Raw genomic sequence first — 23,961 nt, forward strand, 5'->3', positions numbered from 1 at the left:
CCTCACAAATGCTCCAACTACTTTTATGTGCTTAATGAAGTGTATTTTTTGAGTGAATTTCTTGAGAAATTTGTGCTTAATTTTATTCAAACATCACCATAATAACATGAACATCAACTAAGAGTAGTGTTATAGACCCTTAGGGAACATTACCTTTATGCCAAGTTCAGTAACTCTGACCTCTACGAGGATCATATCCAATAGTTGAGCAATGTAATTTCTAAAGAAGTAATTACAATAGACCCTAAAATGGTTAATTAAATCCTTAATTACGTTGTCCCTTAAGGCATAGTAGATATAAGGTCCATTATGAGCATTACAGGGTATTGCTATAGATTCATTGAAGTATTTTCTTAGTTGGGACATTGCATAACCTCCTTGTAGAAAAAGTAGCTAAATTTGAATGGACTCAAAATGACCTAGAAAGTGTTGGGTCCCTATAATACTAGTGATTACCCCATTACTATTATAGTTATACCCCTTCTTAATATTTTTGTTCCCCTATTGCCCCCATATTGTTATTACTGTGCCCCATAGAATCCCTCTATTTTTATTTTTGTGGCTTTATATTATTATTGTTAGGTCGGCTGGATTATATTGTGACTCCTTAGACTCCTATATATAGAAAGGAGGTTTTGTCATTTGTATCATCCAAGAATTGTTCATTTATGTAATGTAAAGGAGGTTTCCCCCTCGAAGAGGCTGAATTCTAAGGCGTTGATCTAACTTTTCTATCTTTTTCTTGAGTTGGTTTCATAACATTTGGTATCAGAGATTTGGATTCTAGGGTTTCGTTGCTCCAAACAGGTCTTCGTGGAATTGTCACTACAACTTTTTTTTTGCAACGTTTGAGAAGCTACAAAAATAACCCATTTGAGAAGAAATTGCGCTGAACCTTGGGTCCGAATTTCAGAACTTTTTGCACTATAGTTACGGAGATATGATCTGAGCAAGTTGGTCTTTTTGCAGACTCCTGAATTACATTCCAAATAGGTGACCTGGGGAAAACCATCATAACTTTCTCTCTGGGGATCGGATTGAAATTGTGTAAGAAGGTACAGAAAGAGGACGGACTTTGGTTTCTTGTATGCATTTCTTAGATCCAAAGGTCGAAACAGTGACTCGTGGCATATCGTACAAGTTCGCTATACTGAACTAGTCTATAATCAAATCACTGTCGGAGATTTCGCATAACTCTTCCTTTGAGAATCCAATTTGAGTCATACTTGTGGCATTGGAAAGATGAAAAAAAGGGCTACAACAGGTCACAAATTCAGAGCTAGATGATCGGAAAGTTTAGAGATATATCAGAGGCAATATTGAGCTCCTACAAAGTGAAAAAAAGGTGTGTAGTTTTTTTAAATTTTTGCATAAGATTGGTTTGAAAAATTAGTTTGAAGGAATTAAAAGGGCATAGTAAAGCATTATTATTGGTAATTGATGCCCCGAGGAGAGAAAATGAAAACACCTAGTAGGCAACCTGAAAGCTCTAGCATGACCCATGAAGAAGAGGAGGAAATGCAACATGATATATCAAAATTACGAGACCAAGTGCAACAATTGTCACTTGCACAAAAAGGAACAAAATCTAAGATGGATGGTTTAAAGAAAGATGTAGAAGCTAAGATGGATGGTTTAGAGAAAGGCGTAGAAGCTAAGATTGAGGATTTGATGATAGATTTGAAGACAAACATGGACGAATTGAAGATAAATATGAATAAGTTGCTACAAGAAATGGTCACTAAGGGTGAAAGGGTACTAAAGGAAACTCATGATGAGAACAAAAGAAATGTTAATCATGATTCCGTAGACTCTAATGTTGGATCGAAGACTCACCATATTCCAAAAATCGATATGAGGAAGTTTGATGGCAAGGATCCCGCCACATGGATATTACAGATGGAACAATTCTTCGATCTCAATAATGTGCAAAACACACAAAAGGTACGTATGGAAACTTTATATTTGGAACCAAATCAGTTTGTATGGTATCAATGGCTTTGCTCTCGTAAACAATTTATCACTTGGGCAATTTTTACGGAAGAATTGATAGCACATTATGAGGATACAAAAAGCAACACTTTTTTTAGCCAATTGATAAGTCTCAAACAAAAGGGTTCAATAATGGAGCACATTGAGGAGTTCCAAAAATTGAACATAAGGGTAAAAGATATTCCAGAGGAGCATAGGATTGATGTGTTCATAGGGTCTTTAAAGGATAATATCCAACATGATGTTCACCTTTGGGAACATGATTCATTAGAGAAGGCATTCAGGTTAGCAAGAAAAATTGAAAGCAAAATTATGGCAACTAGGAAGCATACCACTCACAACTATAAAGATAGAAGTGTTGTTGTCCCTAGTCTTCCACAACCTATAAGGTTGACACCACAACAATTGGAAGAAAAAAGAGCAAAAGGGCTTTCTTACAGTTGTGATAGCAAATACACAAAAGGTCATAAGTGTGCTGAGAAGAAATTATTCTACATAGATTGTGAAGAGGAAGAAGAAAATGAGCAAGAAAGGTCAAAAGAAGAGGATATACTCCAGGAACACAAAGCCTAGATGAAGAAAAAATAAATCCGACCATATCTTGTAATGCATTGGCGGGAATTGCCACTCCTCAAACCATCAAGATATAAGGACAAATCAAGAAGAAAAAGGTAATAGTGTTGATTGATTCAGGAAGCACCCACAATTTTATTCATTGTAAGGTAGCAAAAGAATTGAATTGCTTCCTATATCCAACACCAGAGTGTCAAGTGATGGTTGCAAATGGAGGAACAATAAATTGCTCTAGAAAGTGCCATAATATCAAGCTATCCATGGGAGAATATGTATTGACTAGCCCAATGCTTTCCATTCCAATGGGAGGTGCTGATGTTGTACTAGGAGTCCAATGGCTACAATCCTTGGGTATAATAGCTTTTAATTTTCAAGAACTTTTCATCAAATTTTCTATGGAAGGAATGGAAGTTGAATTAAGGGGTATTGCAGGGAAACCAGGAAAAATAATTAGCTCCAATGGTATGACAAAGCTTCTAAAAAAGGAGCAAAGAGGTGTAATTGCACAATTATGTTCACTAGATGTTTCCACATCGGAATCATATATTTCTTTAGATCTCCATAAAGTCCTGGACAATCATTCCAAGGTATTTGAGACTCCCAAAGGTCTCCAACCTATGCATAATCATGATCATGCTATTCATCTGATTCCAGGAAGTGTTCCTCCAAACATCAGGCCGTACAGATATCCCTATGTCCAAAAGAGTGAAATTGAACGTATGGTTGCAGAAATGCTAGAGGCTGGTATAATTCAACCGAGTCAAAGTTCTTTCTCTGCTCCAGTAGTATTGGTGCACAAGAAGGATGGATCATGGGGCATGTGTCCGGATTATAGGGAGCTCAACAAGCTCACTATTAAATATAAGTTCCCCATTCCTGTCATTGATGAATTACTGGATGAATTGCATGGATCAATTTACTTCACCAAGTTGAATCTTCGTTCAGGATATCATCAAATCAGAATGAAGACTGAAGACATTTCGAATATAGAATTTAGAACTCATGAGGGTCATTATGAATTTTTGGTCATGCCTTTTGGCCTTACCAATGCACCTTCAACATTTCAAGGTTTGATGAATTCAATTTTCAAACCATTCCTTAGAAAATTTGTGTTAGTATTTTTGATGATATACTAATCTACAACAAGTCTTGGAAGGATCATGTTGAACATGTTGACAGGGTGCTACAACTATGGGAGGAGAAACAATTATATGCAAAAAGATCCAAATGTTTCTTTGGAGTCCAGGAGGTGGAATATCTGGGTCATATTGTATCTCATGAAGGAGTTAAGGTAGACCCTAGCAAAATTAATGCCATTAAGGAATGGAAAATCCCCACATCCATAAATCATCTGCGAGGATTTCTCAGGTTGACAGGGTATTATCGAAAGTTTGTTAAGGATTATGGGAGAATAACAGCAGCTCTAACAACATTATTGAAGAAAGATGCATTTTCATGGACTCCGGAAGCAACAAAGGCCTTTGAACATCTTAAAGAGGCAATGTGCCAAGCACCGGTCTTAGCTACACCGGACTTCACGAAAAACTTTATTGTGGAATGTGATGCTTCAGGAAATGGAATTGGTGCTGTTCTAATGCAAGATGAAAGACCCATTGCTTTTGAAAGTCGACCAATCAAGGGAAAGTTTTTAAGCAAAGCTATTTATGAGAAGGAAATGTTGGCAATACTCCATGCACTTAAGAAATGGCGACCCTACCTAATGGGAAGACACTTCAAGGTAAAAACGAATCATGACAGCCTTAAATACTTTTTAGAACAAAGATTATCCTCTGAAGAGCAACAAAAGTGGGTCACAAAGATGTTGGGTTATGACTTTGAAATCATCTACAAAAAATGGAAGCAAAATGTGGTGGCAGATGCACTCTCAAGAAAGGATGAGGATGTGGAAGCATTGTTGAGTGCCATTTCTATTATCAAACCAGATTGGATAAATGAAGCAATGGAGGAATGGAAGAATGACGAAGAAGTGTGGACACTTATTCGAAAGTTACAACAAGATTCCAGTACGTCTGATACATTTAGCTGGCAAAATGAGTTGTTATGGTACAAAGATCGCTTATACCTCTGTAAGAATTCTCAGCTAAAACAAAAGATTCTTATGGAATTGCACACTTATCCCTTAGGAGGGCACTCAGGATTTTTAAAAACTTAACACAGGGTTAAGAAGGAAATTTTTTGGCAAAGTTTCTATTGCATTTATAGAAACAATTCAAAAGCTACATGGAAACTCAAAGATTATTGTAAGTGACAGAGATCCAATTTTCACTGGAAATTTTTGGACAGAATTATTTTCTTGTCTTGGTACTCAGTCAGCTCATAGCTCATCTTATCATCCTCAATCTGATGGGAAAACAAAGATAGTAAACAAATGTTTGGAAGGATATCTTTGTTGCTTTTTATCTGATAAACAGACACAATGGGTCAAATGGTTGCCTCTGGCTGAATGGTGGTATAACACTTCCTTCCATACAGTAACAAAAATGACCCCATTTATGGCACTTTATGGGTATCAACCACCATCAATCACATCATATTGAAGAGAAAATTTTAAGGTTCACGCAGTGGAACATCACATCGAACATCAACAAAAAGTCCCCCAACTCTTAAAGGATAACGTCGTGTTGGCAAAGAATAGAATGAAACAACAGGCAGATCAACATCACAGCGAAAGAAGTTTTGATGTAGGTGATTGGGTATTCCTATGGCTACAACCATATAAGCAAATGTCCCTCAAGCAAGCTAAGAAGGATAATAAATTATCACCAAAGTATTATGGTCCTTACAAGGTGTTGCAAAAGATTGGTACTGTGGCATGCAATTGGAGCTTCTTGCAGCTTCTCGATTGCACCCAGTTTTCCATGTTTCATGTTTAAAGAAGGTTATAGGCAACAAGCTCCCAGTTCAAAAAATATTGCCAGAACTTGACGAGGAAGGAAAAATTATATTGGAACTGGAAGCAGTCACCGAAACAAGAACTCGACAGCTAGGAAATCGATCAATTTCAGAGTATCTTATCAAGTGGAAGAACTTATCTGCTGAAGATTCCACATGGGAGGATGAGAATTTTATGTAGAAGTATCTAGAACTACTCAAGCATTGAGGACAACACTTTTTTGAAGGAGAGGGGCATGTTGGGTCCCTATAATACTAGTGATTACCCCATTACTATTATAGTTATACCCCTTATTAATATTGTTGTGCCCCTATTGCCCCCATATTGTTATTACTGTGCCCCATAGAATCCCTCTATTGTTATTTTCGTAGCTTTATATTATTATTGTTAGGTCGGCTGGATTATATTGTGACTCCTTAGACTCCTATATATAGAAAGGAGGTTTTGTCATTTGTATCATCCAAGAATTTTTCATTTATGTAATGTAAAGGAGGTTGCCCCATCGTAGAGGCTGAATTCTAAGGCGTTGATCTATCTTTTCTATCTTTTTCTTGAGCTGGTTTCATAACAGAATGTTTCAAATAGATGAAACTTATTTTAACTATATAACTTATACTTAAAATTGCTAACCTTAATAAGGAATATACTATTTGTACTAATTCTCGCTTAGAAGGACTATAAGGGGTATTAATGCGAGATGATCATCCAATAATTTATGAGTCTAGAAAGCTGAAAGATCATGAAAATAAATATGTTATATACAATTTAGAACTAGATCTAGTAATGCATGCACTAATGATATGTCACCATTATTTATTAGGAAATAAATTTACATTGATCACTCACAATACCAACTTAAAACACTTTTTTAGTGAGTTTTTATTTAAATGACAGACAAGAAATATAGATGGCCTTTCTATGTGAATTTAATTTTGATAATATACATATCAAGATGAAAGAAAATAAAGTGGAAGACGTGTATAGTACGAGTTTGGAATATGTTTTTGAGATTTTTGTGAGTAGGGTTGAAATAGAATTCATTGAGGAGATCAAAATAATAATTCTAATAGGTCATATATAGATAAAGTTACAGGTTAAAATATTAAACATAGTTGATCAAACAATAAAATAAAAGTATGTAGTACAGAAAGGTAACATGATAAATTTCAAAAGCATAATCTATATTCCTAGTGTGCCAAACTTTAAGAAATTAATCTTAGACAAGCGTCACAAAAATCCCTTTTCAAATCATCCTAGATGTTAGAAAATTATTTCAGCACTTACTTAAAAAGTTTTTTTTTGGGCTAAAATGAAGAAAGAAGTAGCAAGGTACACGGGAAGGAATAATGAATGACAACATGTGAGAATTGAACACCAACGTCCTAAACAAGATATTAGTTCTTATATGACTATCATTTAACATGGATGATGTAACACACTTCTTTTGGCTCCTAGCTCCATGCATATAAATGGATTCTAATATTGATACTCTTATTATCTCCTTGTTATCTCTTCTTACCAAAATTCATTTAAGGATTTCTACCACCAACTCTTAGGAATCCTCTAGCTTCATGGAAATCAACCATCCTCCTCTTTAGGACTTGATGTTACATTTGGGACATAAAAACATGATTTCCAACACTTGAAAGAAAAATCTTTCTCTTCATTGTGTTCATTCTTAAATCAAGAGGAAAGAAAAAGTTCTTCTTCATATATCTTATAATAATTGATGTAAATCATCAGTTTGAACTACTCAACGAGGAAACTACCAATGTAGTCCATGAAAACACAATAATAAGGTTTCATTTCAAAGGAGGATACATAAGTGACCTAAAATCACTACATGCAACTAATTTAAATATTTCTCATTTGTACTGAACTTTTTTTTAAGTCCCTTGTTATGTAGTCATATAGGTGCGTATTTCCAACCTTCAAGTTGCATTCCACAATTATTTAATATTTCCTTCATCTTGAGTGACCCTATTTTAGTGTTATATAAAGGCCTGTTAGTCACCATAAATAAAATAAGCCATTTTTATCTAAGGCTAGTTTGTTATATTTGTTATTATCATTATTATTCTTTATAGATTAATTAATATTTAGACTATTTTTTGTTAGGAGGTTTAACATACATCAATAGGCATGTTCCTAATATTTGAAACATTCCATTGATAATAAGTTGAGTTGTTATGAAATTCTAATACTTACCTATCTTGCTAACTTTCTTGTCTCTATGCATCCATCAACTTACATAATGGTATTTCTATGATCTATTTTCAAACTTAGATATATCCTTCTCAATGGAAAAAATTCTATGCAAAAATTATATAGTAATAGACATATAAGATTTTGAAAAAAATACTTCTACTGAGTTCAATAGAATGCCAACAAGTTAGTTCGAATTTTATTAGATAACACAAATTAATTATTTCTTTAATGTTATTTTAAATTTCTCTTTTGAAACTGTATCCTATAAATTTATCATGTATCTTTTTAATTTGTAATAATATTATTAAAACGCTTATTATTATATAAAATATATATACCATTATTATTTATTACATTGTTAATATTTTTTTTTAATTCTTATTTAAAGGATATCAATGTAATGTCATAGTACATGTTGTTGTTCAACTATTGCATAGCATCTAAAAATAGAAATTAATAAGAACTACAAAAACCAATTAATGTGAATTAAAATAAAGTGAATAAATGTCAACCCAGTGAAAACAAAAAGTCACTAGAAAAGTGTAAGAGCTAGTTAAACTATGTTATTTGAGATATATGGTTTAAGTTTACGAAAATAATACTTTCACATGAGACTGATTTATGTGTAGTTTATTTTTTTATATAATTGAACATAAAAAAATATGTGTATTTTTTTCCATTTTCGACTTAAAGTTAAAGTTAACGCATGAGGTTTAAAAATTATTTTAAAGTTAATATGAGGAAAATATTTTAGTAAATATCGTAAGTAATATTATTTTTATTAATATGATATAGAAATAAAATGATTGAAAATAAAATATTTTTTATTATAAAATTTTCGGAAATTTTTAGTTGGAATAATATGCATAATTATTTTAATGCTCAACATATGTTTATTTTTTAATATATATATTTTTAATACTAATAAAAAAATAAAATTTAATATGAAACATATATAGAATTGGTATTGAAAAGTAAGTTAAGGTAAGGGAGATGTCTCTCAAAATGGAATTGGAATTTGATATTTTAAAAGAATATTAAAAACAAAAAAGTATTTTAATGTTGGTTCTTAATAGAGAAAAATATATAGAGACCTGCTTAATTAGTCATAAAAAATTTCTAGATATAAACTCTTTCTTTATTTTGTTTTCAGTTAAAAAATGTTATTATCCCTATGATGATTGTAAGACCTTAGAGATCTTAAAACAAAGATAGAAAAGGTAATTGAAAACTAAGAATATCTTATTTTGTGGATTAGTTAATTTCTAGATATAAACTTTTTCTCAATTTTGTTTTCAGTTAAAAAAATGTTATTATCCGTAGGATGATTGTAAGACCGTAGAGATTTAAAACAAATATAGAAAAAGTAATTGAAAACTAAAAATATCTTATTTTGGGGATTAATTAAATATTTCAATACATATAACAATAGAAAGTAAAATCAATATAAACCTGTCTTAAATACCAATCAGATCTCTATATGCACAAACTTTTTCTCATTTTTTCCCTAAAAAATTACTTTAAAAAATTTAATCCCTCTCTCTACATGATAAATTTAAAATTAATATAAATATACTCTTATTAATATTAATATCTTCAATAAATAAATTACTAACAAAAATTCATATTACCCAATAATAATAAATGAAACAAACAAATAACATTACAATGTACAGCACAAGACACATCACGCTCAACAACAAAACCTTCCAAAAACGATCACCCAATTGATACACACCAGAAAAGGCACAACCATAAAGTAAGCTCCTTATTTTATTTTATTTTATATATATATATATATATATATATTATTTAATTAAAAACAATATAATGGTAATTGTAATTTACCGTTCCTTTCCGAGAGAAAAGATCATTTATATTAAATAAATAAAATGTACATGTTTATGTCCGGGGAGTTTCTCAACTCAAAAAGGCTTTGAATTTTGGGTCCAAGATGCCACATATAGGCTGTAATAGGCTCTAAGGGGAGTTTCTCAACTCAAAAAGGCTTTGAATTTTGGGTCCAAGATGCCACATATAGGCTGTAATAGGCTCTAAGGTGTATGAAAGGGATCCATATTCCCAAAAAGTAAATATTGATACGGAGTGCACCATCTTTTGAACAAAAGCGCACAACTCCGGCAAACTAGATGCTTCAAACTAATGGCGGGTGAAAATCTTTGAAACAAAATGAAGAAAAATATTTTCATTTAAGTCCCTATATCCATAGTTTTTTAAATGAAGAAAAAGATTTGCATGTAAGTCCTCATATCCAGAGTTTTCCAAATATCACCATCATAAAGAACCAATACATAACTCAATAGCTTCCATCGAAATCTTATCTATTTGTTTATTTAATTTGTTATCTCTATTTTCTTATTTTATTAAACTTTATTTATTTGTTTATTTAATTCCTTATCCTTACTCATATTATTAAGAGGTGAAACATTATATATTTGTTTATTTAATTCCTTATCCTTATTCATTTCAGTAAGAAGTGGAACCTTATATATTTGTTTATTTGATTCCTTATCTTTACTCATTTTATTAAGAGGTAAAACCTTATATATTTGTTTATTTGATTCTTTATCTTTACTCATTTTAGGAAGAGGTGAAACTTTATATATTTGTTTATTTAATACCTTATCCTTACTCATTTTATTAAGAAGTGAAACCTTATATATTTATTTATTTAATTTTTTATCCTTACTCAATTTTTTATCCTTACTCATTTTATTAAGAGGTGAAACCTTATATATTTGTTTATTTAATTCCTTATAATTACTCATTTTATTTATTTATTTAAATCCTTATCCTTATTTTTTCATTTTATTAAGCACTGAAGACCAAATACCTCCATTTTCTTAATACATTTTCGCCTCATTCTATTTTCCCATCAATACTTGTCTTTTGCCACTTTGAATAATGTCGATAGTCTAAATCAGTCAACCTTATCATTTCATCCCAAATTTAACAACAAATCATACTATATTTTACAAAGCATAAAATCTTATGCATATTGAAAGTGGGATATATTTATCTCTCAACAAGGGGTTTGAACTCAATAATATAGTAGTTGTTGTTCTTCCTCCTCTTCTTATTATTATTATATGTCTATTAATTATTATTACGATTAGTATATATTTGTTATGTGGAAATCACTTTGTGATTGATTTTGTATGAAGTGTCAATATTTATCTATTTGTTAAGATAAAATATTAAGAAAATAGTTTTTTATTTCTTAATAATGTAAATTTTTTTTTATTAATGAGCAGAAATGATTTTTTTATAGGAAATTTGGTAGAAAAAAAAGGAAAGTGCCCAAAAAAAGAAAAAGGTCAAAATTAAAAAGCTACAAAAATTGAAGTATATATAAAACTTGAGTGGGCCTAATGGTTAAGAGCATGTGTTTCCTCATAAGAGGTCACAGGTTCAAAACTAGACGGGGGTAGAGTATGTATGCCTTCGTAGACTTAGCAGTGAAATCGTTGCGCGGAGGTGGGTCCCTTGTCCCATAAACAAGGGGGTCTCATACACCAATTTGGTGTCTGGCTTGGCTGTGACCTTAAAAATGGATATTATTATTATTATTTAAAAAAACTATAAGCAATGGAAAGAAAAAATAAATTTATTTTCTCCTCAAAACATGTGATCTTGTGAATATTTTTGAATTATAGGCATATGCCTGGACTATTGTTAAAAGATAAGAGATAGAAAATGTTAAAATAAGAATAAAATATCATTACCTTAATTGTGAGAGTAGATCTTAGATTTTCAAGGACATATTTTAACTAGATGTCAATTTCAAAATATTTGCCAATATTTTATATAAATGGACATTATTCATCATGAAGCCAACGTGCATACACAAAAACATACACAAAGATGTATCAAGAGTTAAAAATATCTATAAAAAATATATATGAGAATATATTGACCTATCATACATATCTGAATACCTAGTTTATAGTTGATGTGTATTCATATGCTCATGAGATGGTTGAATTCTCCTTCACAAACTTCATGAATAAATATTGTTTATTTTATTTTATTTTATTTTGTTGTATCTTTGATGAGAGAACATTAGAGCTTTGAAGCCATTTAATGTTTCATGTAAAAAAGCTTCAAGAATGGGCCTTTAATTTTGAGAGGAATTTATATTATTTTTTATAAATAAATTGTATTTTCTAGGTTGGTATATTTTATGAGTTTTAGAATTAGATGATTCATAATTTTATAAAAACCATGGATATGTAATATTTTTTCCATAAGGAAAAAGCAAAGCTACCTTAAGAAGCATGAGATGTTTAAGGAATAAGTCATGAGATGTTTAGGGAATAAAGCATGGAGTAATCTTAGGATCTAGGGAAATCCACTTTGTTCTATATGATAGTTATCATTGTAAATTAAGGGAAAAAATAATGGACAAATGAATTGGAAATAAAGCCATAGAGAGAATAGATGTGTCTGAGCATATGTATGTACAATGTCGGTTAAATGAAAAATAATTTCTTCATCTATTTGTCTCTGTGTAAACATAACTGACTAATTCAAGTCTTGTTGCATGTGTTTACAATAGATGATATGTTATGAGAAAGATCCATCAAGTTAGAAGTATAAATCTTAGAGTGAATCCAATACAATTTAGTCATAGAGTATCTTTGTGCATGGAATATTTGTAAGTGTGACACATAAACATATCTTGGTATAGAAAGAGTGAGGAACAAATTGAAGTCGAAGAATTAGAGGAAGGGTTTTATGAGTAGAATAAACCTATAGGGCAAGGATAAGATGGCCATATCATGATGGGAATGTTAAAGTGTTTTATAAGGATTTAGTAATAAAGAAAACCTCTCAGTACTGGAACGTGACCCTTGAAAGAGCTTGCTGAAATTTGAAAGGAATGAAAGGAGTTCTCTAAATATTTCATTAATCAAATTGTTTAATGGGGTCTGTGCAAATGGGAATTTCTAGAATGATCAAGGTTCATTGACTATCTAGAACTTGGGTTGAGGTTCTCAATTTCAATTTGAGTCAACCATGGATAGATTACTCTATGTTCAGCAATGATTCAACACCAAAATTGAACACTGATAATATGTGTGTGCCACAATTAGAAATGCAATAATGTGTGGTCTGAATACAAAGGGGGAAATCATTGGACTATAAATACAATGTGAGGAAATTCACCCTCATAAATGTCTTTAAAAAACCTACAATTAATAAGTTCCCATGCTAAGGAGCCATGTAAAGCATTATAAGTCTTTTCATATGTCAATTTTTGCAGCTAAAGGATACATTCCATACTTTTGACAGTCTTCTTCATCCAAGAAGGCCCCTACTTGCCCTTGGAATAATTTAATTTGGTTAAAGAAAATTATATTATAATATTTAAAGCCCCATCTCTACCAAAAGGAGAGGTTGACCCAAAAAGGAAAATTTACACCCTTTTAATGGCTATAAATAAAAGTCAAGTGACCCTCATTTGGAGATCATAAATTATTATTTTTTCTTTGTTTTGGCTTGCACAGGTCTAAGGATTGTTGGTGGAAGTTTGTTACCTCACATATGAAATTGCAGTGTCCAAAGATTGCATGTGTTGTTATGGTTTTTTATCCTTAGTTGTAGGGATGCTACAAGATATTTTTAGTTACAACCATAGGCACACAAGCCTAGGACTATGGTTGGAAGGCATCACTCTCATTTTGCAGTGAAAACCTTGAGTTTGATTTTGATAGTTGACCATAATTTACCACGGATTGTGATAGTTAAAAACAGTTCGCTGGAGGAGTCTAAATCATGGTTTTGATTATTAAGATTATTGGGTTCAACTCTTCGACGTTGTTTAGTTGATTTTAATAAATAGTTTAGTGTTTGAAAATATGGATCATTATGCTCTCTCTTTACTGAAACATTGAATAACAATATAATCAAAAGAAGAATTTGAAAGGGTCTTCCCCCTTGTGGGGTTTCTCCAGGGTCTTCGACCAATCCTAACATATCTATGTGTGAAATCTTTTCTTCTATTGTTCCTTTATGTTCCACTACATTGTTGATGAAAATATTCTTTCAACATAATTGCATATGTTGTTAAATAATGTAATAATGTTGTGCTGTGAATTAAATGCATAAATAATTAAATGAAATTATCCAAAGAAAATAATAATATAACCCTAAACAAAATTAACATGGTATTATAGTGGGGTTTAAGAAAAGTTATTGAATATCACCCCTATATAGACACCATTGGAAGCAAGAGAATATCAAGGAGACCTAAAATAATTCCTCAGTTTGAAGGAAACCATATGAAATCTAATTATTAGTGTCTGATACATATCATGAGTTTAGGGCTTGTAAGAAACCATGGAATATGATAATGGCTTCAGTTTTATAGTCTGAAAACCCTAGCATCATGAATAAGGAAATTTTCTAGCATAACCCTAGTTGGGCTAGGTCTCAATTAGGCCTTGGTTATTGATTAAGTCAATGGATATATTGAAGGAAACATTGTTATATGGATAATGGATAACAATGACCCTTCAACATTAGTTCAAGAGGGAGATGTTGACTTCTAATTAGAGATAAGTACCTTGAAAATTTATGTTATATCATTCTAACATTATTCTTTTTTTGACTTATTATTTTGATTATTACTTATATTACCTTCATATTTAAGTATTTGAATACATTTAATCTCCTGATTAGATGTGATAAGGATATCCTTCATGAGGATCATCTAAGGTGCAAGAAAAGAGAGAGTGTGCAGAAAGAGAAGAGCTAGTGTTGGAAAAGGAAAGAGGTATCTAATGAAAGTTATTGGATATTTTCAAAGTAGTATCCAAAAATAAAAGTGCTTCATTTTCGAATAAAAATAAGACCTACAAGTTGTAAAGGTATTTAAATAATACGGGGTATGTATAGTGGATTGTTTCAATGTTATGATTTAGATACACAATTGGAAGGAAATAAATACATAAGTTATGATGGGAATATCACCTTGATGAATGACTCAAATATGCATATGAAAGTAAGTTTGATTTCTCACACATGTGATATAATGGTACTCTTGATATTTGGCAAGTATCTTCAATTTTTTGACATAAAGGTGGCTATAAAAATTGATTTTTATATATGAAAACTTGATCATGCTTGTGGTAAAATCGGATGCCTTAGCTTGATGGTTTAAAAATATGACGAAGAAGTGATGTTCTGATTGTATTTTGTAGAGTATGAAGATATGCTTGTCAACTACCCTAATTATATGAAACTAACTTTTGATGAATATTTGACGGCATGTCCATATAGGACAATGAGGCAGTTAATGATGATTTTTTATGACTATGATGAATATACGTTTTAGAACCTAATATAGTTTGAATGCATTACCTGACAGTATTTCTAATGCATAACAATATTATGATAGACACGTTGACGATTTGAATAAGGATAATTGAAGTGGATTCTCACTTAGAGAAATAAACTGTAAAAAATATTCCAACACCTATTATTTACATAAAATTAATATAAGACACCTAAATATTGAAGGAAGGATTCTGAACATCAATAAACATCTAATGTTGTGGAAAAGGGTTTTGGAAATTTTTGAACTAATAATAGAAGGTTTTCTCCTGGCCCATGCCCCAACAATTGGGAAAAAGTCTTAAGTGTGTGGTTGTAAGCCTCACAACTGCATGGAAGAAGGCATATGTGTGCGGTTGAGCCTGTAAGACACAAAAATATACAATCTTATGAATAAAATTAGGAGCGTTCTAAGAGTATGCCAGACCTATAGAAACAAAACAAATTATGGAGAGTTATATGAGCAAGGAAGTTTTCCAGATATACATAATTATTTTATTATTATAGAGAATGTGAGTGTCTTGGAAAATCTTATGTTCACAGGGGATTGAAATATGGATATAAGTATGTTCCTTAACCACTTGAGCTAGTATATGGAAGTATCTGGTAGAAGTTTCAAGGATTTCACAAGATTTGACTTATTGACTTGACTCAATATTAATGAGGCGTATTGGAATTTTTTCATGATGCTTGAAAATTCATAGATATGTTTTGGCTTATGGATTGATTGAATTCATAATTGATTTAGCATTTTGATTTTGTAATTGATAATGGTGATTTTCCTTGATGTGAAATAATAATTCTATGTGGGAATAGTCACTTTCAGTGACTAATATTGGTATTCAGTATTGATTTTGTATTTTCATCATTAGCACTTGGCACATTTGTTGAAGTCTAAACAATTGTGATTTAGTATGCAATGGATTTTATTATATGACTTTCCCTCGATGTATATAATTCATATAACGATTATGTAGATGGCCTCACGATGTTTTATATTGCTTGATGATAGCTTCTAATAGAACAAATAGATAAGGTTGTAACTTTCTATTTGGGTGTGAGCTCATCTTTGCACCTGGTCTAAAGCATTTGCGATATTGGAAGGAACTTTTTGATTTGGAATTTAAGGCTTGATAAACTAGAATTATTTGATTTGATTACACAATACTATTTTGTTTGAGGCTAAACATATTGGTTTTGGTTAGTATTATTATTCCATAAAGCATTATATAGTTTTAAATAATCTTTCTGAGCCTGGAATGTCCACATTGATAGTTACCTAGGGAAGCTTGGAAGATGTGTCAATTTGAACCTATACTTCTAAAGCGGTCTAAGTTGTGCCTTTGATCTTGGTTCTATAAGATTATGATCGATTCTTGACAAGTGATAAGCCTATGTTGACAAAAGTGAGAGGGATTTGGTCATTGAATATCGTGATGAATTATCTTGGCATCATAAAAAAAAATTGGGTTAGGAGCTTGAAAAAGAAGGAGATGTCGCAAAGTTATGATGGGTACCTCAATTGAATTCAATTTCAAGAATTTATGAAGAGATATGGTTGAACATGACTTGGGAATTGACAACTTATGGAAGCATTGATGTCCATTTTATCATCCATCTAGACATATGTTGTGCAGAGAACAACCTATGTCAATTCATAATTATGTCACTTCATACACATTGGGTTGTTGAAAATAACCTTTGAGATATTTGCATGGGATGATAATTCTTGGTCTAATATATACTATAGGAAATGTATGGCTGCATAGATACTCTAATATTATATGGGTTGGAAAATATTATTGAAAAATAGAACATTTGGACATTACTTTATCTTGGGATCTACAATGATATCATGGATGAACAAGAAGAAGAAGTTTGTAGCTTTAAAGCATGACCGAGGTTGGGTACGTTGTTACTAGCATGAATGGTTGTGGGGAAGTTTGGTTAAAGAAGCTCTTTGGGGAGCAGTTTGAGCACATTCGTGATATGATAGTGATACATTGCAACAATAAAAAGTGGGATCTGATTAGTGGATAATCCTATATATTATTGGGACTATGATATCTCCTTATGTTGAGAGAATGTTGTTGTATGAGACAAGCTTAGGCTTGTGGTTTTTACCTCCGTGAGAGGGAGGATGCATAAGGTAGACTTTTGTGAAATGTATTTATTCTAACATAATATTTGATGTAATGTACTACATGAACAAGAAATCAAAGGATTGTTAATGTATGAGGCATTATGATTGCAATTTTTAGTGATATGTTGAAGTATGTATTAGATATGAGCACAATGATATGTTTTTGATCTACAAAGAGGAGGGGTGATTGAGGAAATTTAGCCAGCTTTTCCCCCTTATTTGAGATCCTAGGGTGAGGAAATGAGATGTAGGGCTCTTGGGGTTGAGGTATCTCTAGAAAATAGGGTATCACCCCTATCTATCACCCATAGGATGGAAGATGTAGCTCCCCTATCTTTGTATATGTAGAGTATACCTGAGTTGGTATCACACCGACAAACTGCGATTGTTGGGATTATCCCACCCCACCTCACCATTGGGTTAAGAGAATTTGGGGGTGTGTGATTCTTACCTTCAATAAGTGAGGTATCTTAGCCAAGCTAGATTAAGATGGAGGTGTTCTACCACTTGACTCTTGACGATCATTGTCGAGAAGATCAATGAGAAATAGGATGTATGTGATATTGTATCTCGCTTATTGCTCGACATAGGGTGGAAAATATATGCTCCCCTATGAGATGAGATGAGGTGAGAGTATCCTATAGGAATTTTCTTATTGTCATTTTATTTTGGGTTGATGTATCATTCTAGGTTGAGTAGGGATCCATAATGATAAGCTCTCTAATGTTTTTAGGTAGTAGCATTGGGCTCCTCATTGGCAGATGAATAGACGGTGGTAGTTTGGAATCCCCAACGATATCAATTTCTCCTTCTTTTATATTTGAGAGTGTTCAACATATGAGAAAAGTTACATAGATAATGAGAAGAGTAGCAGAAGTAGATGTGGGAAAATGAGCATAGATGAGCAGAAATGATCACATGAGAAGAAATGAGATGAGATGAGCTGCGATATGTACTGATGATGAGATATTTCTGATAGGACATATGCTGCAACAGATAATTTCTCCTTATTTGTCAGTGTTTCATATCCCAACAAGGATCCATCATCAGGACCATTCTGAATGAAGATAATAGAAGAGCTTAAACATAGGACTGCAACTCTTCTTGTTATCTTCACTCTGAATTTTTCAAGTCAAATGATCTCACTCGATGTATCCCCTCCGTACATGGAAATAAGTCTAGATTTAAGACATTTGTGGTTCATTTTTTTGTTGATTGGAATATCCACAGTAATAGTCAATATATGTCAACATTTAAAATCCCAACGGGAATCCATCATCAAGATCATTCAGAATGAAGTTGATGGAAGAGCTTAATCATAGGAACACATTGCTTCTTGCTATCTTCATTATAAATTTTTTGAGTAAAATGATCTCACTCTATGTATCCCCTATGTACAGGGAAATAATTCTGGATTTAAGACAACTGTGGCTCATTTTTTGTTGATCGGAATATCCACAATAATAACAAATATTTGTCAACGATTCAAATCCCAATGGGGATCCATCAACAGGACCATTCTGAATGAAGACAATAAAAGAGATTAATCACAGAACAACAACTCTTTTTGCTATCTTCATTCTGAATTTTTCAAGTAAAATAGTCTCACTCCATGTATCCCCTTTGTACAGGGAAATAATTATGGATTTAAGACATCTATGGTTCATTTTTTTGTTGATCAGAATATCCACAGTAATAACCAATATTTTCAACGTTTTAAATCCCAATACGGATCCATCATCAAGACCATTCTTAATGAAGATAATAGAAGAGCTTAACCATAGGACCGCGTCTCTTCATGTTATCTTCATTCTGAATTTGTCATGTAAAATGATCTCACTCCATGTATCCCCTTTGTACAGGGAAATAATTATGGATCTAAGACATATGTGGTTCATTTTTTTGTTGATCGGAATATCCACAGTAATAACCAATATTTGTCAACGTTTCAAATCACAACAGGGATCCATCATCAAGATCATTCTTAATGAAGATAATAGAAGAGCTAGTAATCATTGGACTACATCTCTTCATGCTATCTTCATTATGAATTTTTTGAGTAAAATGATCTCACTCCATGTATCCCCTCTGTACAGGGAAATAATTCTTGATTTAAGACATCTCTGGTTCATTATTTGTTGATCGAAATATCCACAGTAATAACAAATATTTGTCAATGTTTCAAATCCCCACAGGGATCCATCATCATGACCATTTTGAATATAGATAATAAAAGAGCTTAATCATAGGACCACAACTCTTCTTACTATCTTCATTCTAAATTTTTTGAGTAAAATGATCTCACTCCATGTATCGCCTCTGTACAGGGAAATAATTTTGAATTTAAGACATTTGTGTTTCATTTTTTTGTTGATCGGAATATCCATAGTAATAACCAATATTTGTCAATGTTTCAAATCCAAATGGGGATCCATCATTAGGACCATTCTGAATGAAGATAATATAAGAGCTTCATCATAGGTCTGTAGTTCTTCTTGTTATCTTCATTATGAATGTATCATGTAAAATGATCTCACTTCATGTATCCCCTCCATAAACGGAAATAATTCTGCATTAAAGACATTTGTCGTTCATTTTTTTTGGTGATCATAATATCCATAGTAATAAGAAATATTTGTCAAATTTTCAAATACCAATGGGGATCCAACATTAGGACCATTATGAATGAAGATAATAGAAGAGCTTAATCATAGGACCACAACTCTTCTTGCGATCTTCATTATGAAGTTTTCGAGTAAAATGATCTGACTCCATGTATGCCCTCCGTACAGGGAAATAATTCTAGATTTAAGACATCTGTGGTTCATTTTTCTGTTGATCGGAATATCCACGGAATAACCAATATTTGTAAACATTTCAAATCCCAGCCAGGATCCATCATTATGTCCATTAAAAATGAAGATAATAGAAGATATTAATCATAGGACTGCAACTCCTTTTACTATCTCCATTCTAAATTTTTCGAGTAAAATGATGTCACTCCATGTATCCCCTTCGTACATGGAAATAATTCTAGATTTATGACATCTGTGGTTCATCTTTTTGTTTATCGAAATATCCACCGTAATAAGCAATATTTTTCAATGTTTCAAATCCCAACAAGGATCCATCATCAGGACCATTATGAATGAATATAATAGATTATCTTAATCATAGGACCACAACTATTCTTGCTATCTTCATTCTGATCTTTTCGAGTAAAATGATCTCACTCCATGTATCCCTTCGTACAAGGGATACAATGAGTGAGATCATTTTACTCGAAAAATAAACAATGAAGATAACAAGAAGAGTTGCAGTCCTATGATCGAGCTCTTCTATTATCTTCATTCATAATGGTCATGATGATGGATCCCCATAGGGATTTGAAACGTTCACAAATATTGGTTATTACTGTGGATATTCTCATCAACAAAAAGAATAAACCACAGATGTCTTAAACCCCAAATTATTTCCCTGTACAAAGGGGATACATTGAGTGAGATCATTTTACTCGAAAACTTCATAATGAATATAGCAAGGAGAGGTGTATTCCTATGATTAAGCTCTTCTTCTATCTTCATTCAGAATGGTCCTCGTGATGAATCCCCATTGGGATTTGAAACTTTGAAAATGTTGGTGATTACTGTGGATATTCCAAAGCTTAACTGAATAAAAAAAAAATGAAGCATATATATCTTAAATCTAGAATTTCTCCTTAGCTGAGAGGAAGTGTTAATTTTGGTTTCAAGGACAAATTCCCTCCTTTGGAAAATCATCCTCATCAAGGAAGACCCCTATTATCCCCTCGAAGAATTTAATTTGTTTAAGGGAAAATATATTTTAATATGTAAACCTCCATGTTCACAAAAAGAACATGTGAGCCCAAAAAGCTAGTTGCACACCCTTGGTTGTATGTAAATATTGGCTATGATTGGGTTGACCTAGGTTCGATCTATACTGACGACCAGAAAAACCCTTATCACTTGCCCTTTTGAGAATGACTTGCAAGCAGATCATAGTCTCACCTGAACTCAATATGGGAGGATGCAAAACGAGGTTTCTTCTGCCTTGAGGGATGTGGAGATGTGGTATTATTCTATTTTCTTACACTTCATATTCATAAATTACTTTTTGGCATTCATTTAATCATTTAAATATATCATATAAACCCATACATCATCACCACATTCTAATAAAATGCAACTATAATAAACTGCTACACTACAACAGATAATGAGAAAATATACACATAAAGACAAAAATTTTACCATGGTTCATCCTAATGTGGGACTACGTCCACAACAACTATTTATTATAACAATAATTCTTGTACAACAAATGGTTCTTGATCTACGCACTAAGTTGCAAGTCATGTGCACATTCAACCGTAGACTTGGGCCTCTACGCAATCTATTGTAGAGCCTTTCTTTTGCCACAAAGGATGGATCATAATAATTCGACCGAACCATAAAGATGACACTTATTCTTATTAGTTTACCCTATATATACTAGTATATCAAGGGATATATCATCAAAATTCCATGGTCCATAAACCATGGACTCCGTGATGGTATGAAAACAATTCATTTTACAATATTACTTTGTTTTTTATAGAAAAGAGGGTCTTCAACCCTCCTCTAAGCCCAAATACCACATGGTTTATTTACTACATGGTCCACTTTAGTACTCTAATGCATAGTCTACTTCATGCTCTGCTGCATTCTTTACTTCACACGCCACTCCACAAAATGTGGCGTCTTCACCAAAAAATAGGTCAAATTGGGTTGCACAAAACAGGCCCAAACCACTCACATGTGACTCATCTTGAGTAACTCAACTAGTTTGCCTCTAATTTTTAATACGATTTTTTTGACAGCCTACTCGAACTGCTCCAATATCTTTGTTACCTCCTTTTCCTCATTGCGCACTTCCTTCAGTAGTGCCTTTGTCACATGTTCTGTAAACTTATGTCCCAACACTATCTCCCTCTATCAAAGTTGTTGAAGCTTCTCACCTACTACCTATGATAGTTACAAGGCATCATCCTACCAAGGTTGAGTCGTATCTCCTAAGATCTGTTCTTGCTTCTTCAACTCCTCAATTTTTTTTCTACCAGGCCTTTGACTCATTGATCTTCGTAAGCTTCTGCAACATTGGTAAGTGTTACACAAAATATTTTCACCATGACTATTTGCAGTCGGTATGGGTCTATCATCATTCATACTATCCTCTTTAGCAAGTCTCAAACCTCTTCTCTTCATGTCAAGCTTTGAAAACGAGAGAAAGACCTTAAAAATAATAAAGCTTTGGTTCTGCACGTTCTCTCAATGTTACCTGTGGTCCCGCATCCCTTGTTCATGTTACCTGCGGACGTGCCCACTCTGTCTCTAAAGGAGCGGGTGTGGACCACTGTGAAAGTGAAAAAGGCGCAAGTTTATTCTTAAAAGCTCGTGGTTAATTCTAGATGATTTTAGAAGGAATCGTGACGTGGATGGTTCGCTCCTAGGTGGTTCATGCATCCCAAAACTGAAGGAGCTAATCCCTTGATGAGAGGAGCTTATCCCTTTGAAGGAGGGCTTTACCCCTTTGAAGGTGGACCTAGTAACCTCCCTCCATTGCACTATAAATTAAGGCATTGGGCTGGTTGCTAGAGAGGTTAGAAGCTGAACATTTTTGAGGGTAAATGCTATTGGAATTGAGACTTCCTAGTTAGGCTTGAGAGGAGAGATTACATACCTTTTGACTTCATTGGGAAGAGAGTGAAACCTGTCAAAGTAGAGGACACTTCTTGCTGGACCCTGGGAGGATCTTGTACAACATCAAGGCACCAAGGTTGTAAAGTTCTTCTTTGATTAAAGTTAATACAATCAGATTCATTTTTCTCAACAAATTGTCTTATGTGATTTGTTTCATGAATTCCTTTATCATCATGATAAGTATGCTTTATTATATTGGCTTTTCAGGTGCTATTTAATGTGTGTGCTTGTTTGTGTTTGTAGATTCTCTACAAGGGAGCTCATTTGGATCAATGGAACGAGGCTTCGACAAACTTGCATTGGACCCAAGGTAGACCTAAAACACTTGTTTGCCTTTATTTATAAATCGCATATTTAGAGAAAGATATAATTTTTTTGGTTTTCTTGTCACTAGATATCATTTGATACTAGGGAGGTCGGTCTTGTCCACAAGAACGACTTATCTAGCCAACAAAATGGCGACTCCACTAGGGACTTGAATTTTTTATTTTCTTTTATTTTGACTTGAGAAACTGTGTTTTTGTTTCTGTTTTTGGCTTGATGTGTGTGGGATTGGGTAGGTTTAGTAGATCTTGAATTATTTTTTGTTTTTCATACTTTTGAGAGAGGACCACACCCTCTGCATGTAACACAGTGCGGACCTATCCACACTTTTTCTTTACACACAGAGCAGTATCGCACCTGTGTGAACTGCGGGCATCTGGACCCTGTCAAAATTTTTAAAAACTTAAGATTTTCTCTTTCAGTCAACTTAGGATTTGTTTAGGTGTTTTTAGCCTCTGCCTTGATCTGCACGTGACTTGTCAGGAACTTTTCTTAGGTTAATTCCATTGGCATTAGGGTTTTAGGTGAAATTCCTAGAAGTTTTGGTTGCCGAGCTTGATTTTCATTTTGGTCTTGTAGTAGCTCAGAGCTTAGAAGCCTTAGAAGCCTCAGATCACCTTGGTTTTTACTGGCCTTCTTATGAGTCTTACCATTTGCAAAATCTTCCTTTCTTGAGGAATCCATCTTGT

The sequence above is a fragment of the Pinus tabuliformis genome, chromosome 4_2 (assembly GCF_031772625.1).
Source record: "Pinus tabuliformis cultivar Carrire ecotype Pingquan chromosome 4_2, CPIR1, whole genome shotgun sequence".
Lineage (NCBI taxonomy): Eukaryota > Viridiplantae > Streptophyta > Pinopsida > Pinales > Pinaceae > Pinus > Pinus tabuliformis.